Source organism: Leucoraja erinacea, unplaced genomic scaffold, assembly GCF_028641065.1.
Source record: "Leucoraja erinacea ecotype New England unplaced genomic scaffold, Leri_hhj_1 Leri_236S, whole genome shotgun sequence".
Lineage (NCBI taxonomy): Eukaryota > Metazoa > Chordata > Chondrichthyes > Rajiformes > Rajidae > Leucoraja > Leucoraja erinaceus.
Window position 1 is genome coordinate 168,908 of NW_026576137.1, and position 4,675 is coordinate 173,582.

Sequence of the window (4,675 nt, forward strand, 5' to 3'; positions counted from 1 at the left end):
GAATTCTGTTTGACATACCAAATATCCACCGTCTTCTCAGGATGTAAAGGCGTTGATTCGCTTTCTTTATACTTGCGTCAGTGTGCTGAGTCTGGAAAAATCTTAAGAAATATATACACCCAGGAATTTGAGGCTTTTGACTCTCTCCGCCATCGTTTCTGCGATAGTCACAGGATTGTGGGTCCTCGTTCTTCCTCTTCCAAAGTCCACAATCAATTCCTTGGTCTTACTGACATTGAGAGCCAGGTTGTTGTGCAGGCACTAATTGGTCAGTTGATCGATCTCACTTCTATACTCTGACTCATCTTCTTCTCTAATTTATCCAACAGTGGCTGTGTCATTGTCAAACGTGGAGATAGAGTTCGCACATTGTCCGAAGAGTGAGCATAGGGTGAGAATAGTGAGGCTGAGTTCACCGTTGCCAATCCGTACAGACCGTGGTCTGTGAATGAGGAAATCGAAGATCCAGTTGCAGAGGGATTCGCACAGTCTTAGAATAAATGTCAGGTCTCACGTTTGATCTAGTTTCTGTTTCTTATTGCTTTTATTATTATTGTTTGCATTCTTGTTTTATTTTGGTGTCTCACAACTCCTCTCGTTTCAGGTCCCATTTCCTGTCATGTCGTTTCCCCTCGTGTGATTGTTGACCCCGCCCTGATGCGTTTCACCTGTGTCTCGTTATCCCCTGTTAGTGTGTGTATTTAAACCCTTTGTGTTTTAGTTCTCATTGCCAGTTCATTGTGTATGTTATTTTGTATCACCTCGTGCCAGCTCTGGAAATCTTTTGACCTTGTTATCTCGACCATTGCCTGTTATTCGACCACTGTTTTTGCCTGCTCCTAGATTGTACTGTTGCCTCCGTTTTCTGCTTACCTGTGTACTGACTTGGACCGATTAAACTCTGAAAACTGATCTGCCCTGTGTCTGAACCTGCATTTGAGTCCTCCTCCTCCTTCAGTTCTGATTTTATGAACTGGCCAACAAAGGACACAGCGGGCTCTGATCTTTTTCGTGCAGCGCTCCATAAGCAAGAGGAGCGCATCTCGCATTACGAGGGTCAACTCACTTCGATTGTCGCCGGGTTCCAGGATCTCGGCGAGCGTCAGCAGGGGTTCCAGGCGGACATCGGCTCACAGGTGAACACTTTAAGTTCCCGGTTTGAACACCAGGTTGCTCGGCTGGATTCTTTGTTTCCTGCTGCGGCTCCCGTGCCTGCCGAGTCTGTTTCCTTGTCTGTGTCTCCAGGAGCTCTGAGGGCCATGGCTGCTGCAGCATCTCCATTCGTCCACCTGGCAAGACCGGAACACTTCTCGGGGGAATCGGAGCTGTGTAGACCTTTTTTGATTCAGTGTGGACTGCATTTTGAACTTCAAGTGGCTTCCTTTTCATCAGAACGTTCAAGAGTAGCCTTTATCATCACGCACCTGTCGGCAGAGCGGAGGCTTGGGCCATGGCGGAGTGGTCTTGGAATTCTCCTGTTTGCCAGACGTCGGTCCTGTTCATGGAAGCTCTGTCCCGCACACTTGGTCACTCCAATCCTGGCCGAGAGGCTTCACAGAACCTGGTCTAACTGAAACAAGGTAATCACACAGTTATGGATTTTGCTATTGACTTTCGAACTGTTGCTGCTAAGAGTGGATGGAATGAGGCTGCTTTGTTGGATGCTTTTCGCAATGGATTGTCTGAAGCTATCAAAGATCAATTGGCTCCACTAACCCTGCCTTCCGACTTCGAGTCGATGATTTCCCTGGCTGTCCAGATTGAAGCTAGGCTCAGAGAAAGAGAGCGAGAGAGGCGATCGGCAGCAGTTCGTTCCTCCTCCCAGCAGTGGCGGCAGCGTCGCCCTTCGCCTCCCGGTCGGGACTTGTTCCCTCTCGGCCCGTCCAGTCAGCCTACAATGCCACCTGTCTCTTCGGAGGAGCCCATGCAGGTGGGACGAGCCAAACTCGGCCCGGAGGAACGGCAGCGCCGCCTAAGGGAGGGGAGGTGTTTTTACAGTGGTGAACTGGGACATTTGTTGAACAGCTGTTCAGTAAAAGACAAAGTTCACCAATGAAAGAGAGAACATTGGTGAGTTGTACCGCTCCTATGAGCCGTTCCTCTCGTCAATTGTCGACGGTACAATTGTTGGTGCATTCCCAGTGTCACTCCCTGCAGGCTTTGGTTGATTCTGGGGCAGATGAGAACTTCATGGACATTCGCTTGGCTGATGAATTCAAGCTGGAACGTGAACAGCTTCAAGATCCTCTGGAGGCTAGTGCACTGGATGGGCGCCTACTGTGCAGGGTAACTCACCAAGCTCAACCTGTTCAACTCATCGTGGCAGGTAATCACATTGAGACCATCAGTTTTCACGTCTTCGACTCTTCTCTTCATCCTCTGGTTTTGGGGCTCCCTTGGCTGTCTGACCATGATCCACACATGAACTGGGGTACTGGGGAAGTAATTTCCTGGGGGAATAACTGTAAACTCACCTGTCTGGTGCATGATTCTTCTCCTGAGCCTATGAAGGATCCGTCGAGGAGCAGTTTGCTGGGATCTTCCAGGACCACCCTCCAGCAGCCTCCCCGTTCAAGGGAGGGGGACTTTCCCGATCTCACCAAAGTTCCCTCGTGTTATCTGGACCTGAAGGAGGTGTTCAACAGGGCCAAGGCCACATCTCTTCCACCGCATAGACCGTACGACTGCTGCATCAACCTTCTGCCAGGTACAGCGCCTCCTAAGGGTCATCTCTACTCCTTGTCTTCACCTGATTGGCTCGCCATGGAAATGTACATTGACGACGCCCTTGCTGCTGGGATCATGAGACCTTCCTCTTCACCTGCAGGAGCTGGATTCTTCTTTGTGGATAAGAAGGATGGAACACTTAGGCCCTGCATTGACTACAGAGGACTCAATGACATTACTGTTAAAAACAGGTACCCTCTTCCTCTTATCTCCTCTGCATTTGAACTGTTAAAAGATGCTAAAGTATTCACTAAGTTAGATCTTAGAAATGCTTATCAACTGTTCAGGATAAGAGAGGGGGATGAATGGAAAACTGCGTTTAACACACCCAGTGGTCATTATGAATATCTGGTCATGCTGTTTGGTCTTACTACTGCTCCAGCAGTTTTTCAAGGCCTGGTTAATGATGTATTACGTAACATGCTGAACAAATTTGTGTTTGTGTACCTTGATGACATTTTGATCTTTTCTCCAGACGAGACTTCCCATGTGCAGCATATACACCAGGTGCTGGAACGTTTGCTCCTGAATGATCTGTTTGTGAAAGCTGAGAAATGTGAATTTCATGCTAACACTGTTCTATTCCTTGGTTATGTTGTATCACCTGCTGGTATACAGATGGACCCGAGCAAGGTCAGTGCTGTGGCCAACTGGCCTATACCCTCCAGTCGTAAGCGACTTCAGGGGTTCCTTGGGTTTGCTAATTTTTATAGGAAGTTTATCTGGAACTTTAGTGTCACTGCTGCACCACTTCATGCTCTCACCTCACCCCACGTGCCTTTCTCTTGGTCCCCTCAAGCAGAAACTGCATTTATGAGACTCAAGAGGAGCTTCTCCTCAGCCCCCATCCTGGTTCACCCTGACCCGTCACTCCAGTTCGTGGTTGAGGTGGACGCCTCGGGTGTGGGCATCGGGGCCGTACTCTCCCAGAAATCCTCCACAGATGGTCGATTACATCCCTGCGCTTTCCTCTCAAGAAAGCTTTCTCCTGCTGAGAGAAATTACCATGTGGGTAACCGTGAACTGTTAGCGGTTAAAACAGCCTAGGAGGAATGGATCACTGGTTGGAGGGCACAGAGCAGCCGTTTCTAGTTTGGACAGACCACAAGAACCTGGAATACATCAAGTCAGCCAAACACCTCAACTCGCGCCAAGCAAGGTGGGCTCTCTTCTTTAATTGGTTTGATTTTGTACTGTCTTACCGCCCTGGTGCCAAGAACGGCAAACCTGCTGCTCTCTCCAGACAGTTTGATCCTGACCCGGCCCCTAAGGTTTCAACTCCCATTCTGCCTCCTTCCTGTTTTGTTGGGGCGGTTACTTAAGAGAGATTGAGAAGAGAGTTTCCGAGGCAACAGCTGGTGTTCAGTCTCCGCTAGGGTGTCCTTCTAATCGTCTGTTTGTTCCCGAGTCTCTTCGTTCACAGGTGATTCACTGGGCTCATACGTCTCGGATCTCCTGTCATCCCGATGTCTGCCGAACCCTGTTTGTGGCCAAACAGCGGTTTTGGTGGCCTTCCATGGAGAGGGGGATTAATGAGTACGTCGCCACTTGCAGTATTTGAGCTCAGACCAAGACCTCACGTCGGCCCGTCTTTGGCCTCCTGAATCCGCTGCCTGTCCCCTCACGCCCCTGGTCAGACATCTCCATGGACTTTGTCACAGGCCTGTTCTCTTCTGAAGGTAACACCACAGTCATGACTGTAGTGGACAGATTTTCTAAGATGGTCCACTTCATTCCGTTGCACAAGCTTCCCACCGCCAAGAAAACGGCAGAGGTCATGCTGTCTCATGTTTTTCGCATTCATGGATTTCCCAGAGACATTGTGTCTGACCGGGGGCCTCAGTTCGTGTCCAGGTTTTGGAAGGAGTTTTGTTCTCTGTTGGACACCACGGTCAGCCTTACATCTGGTTATCACCCGGAATCCAATGGACAGACTGAACGCCTTAAC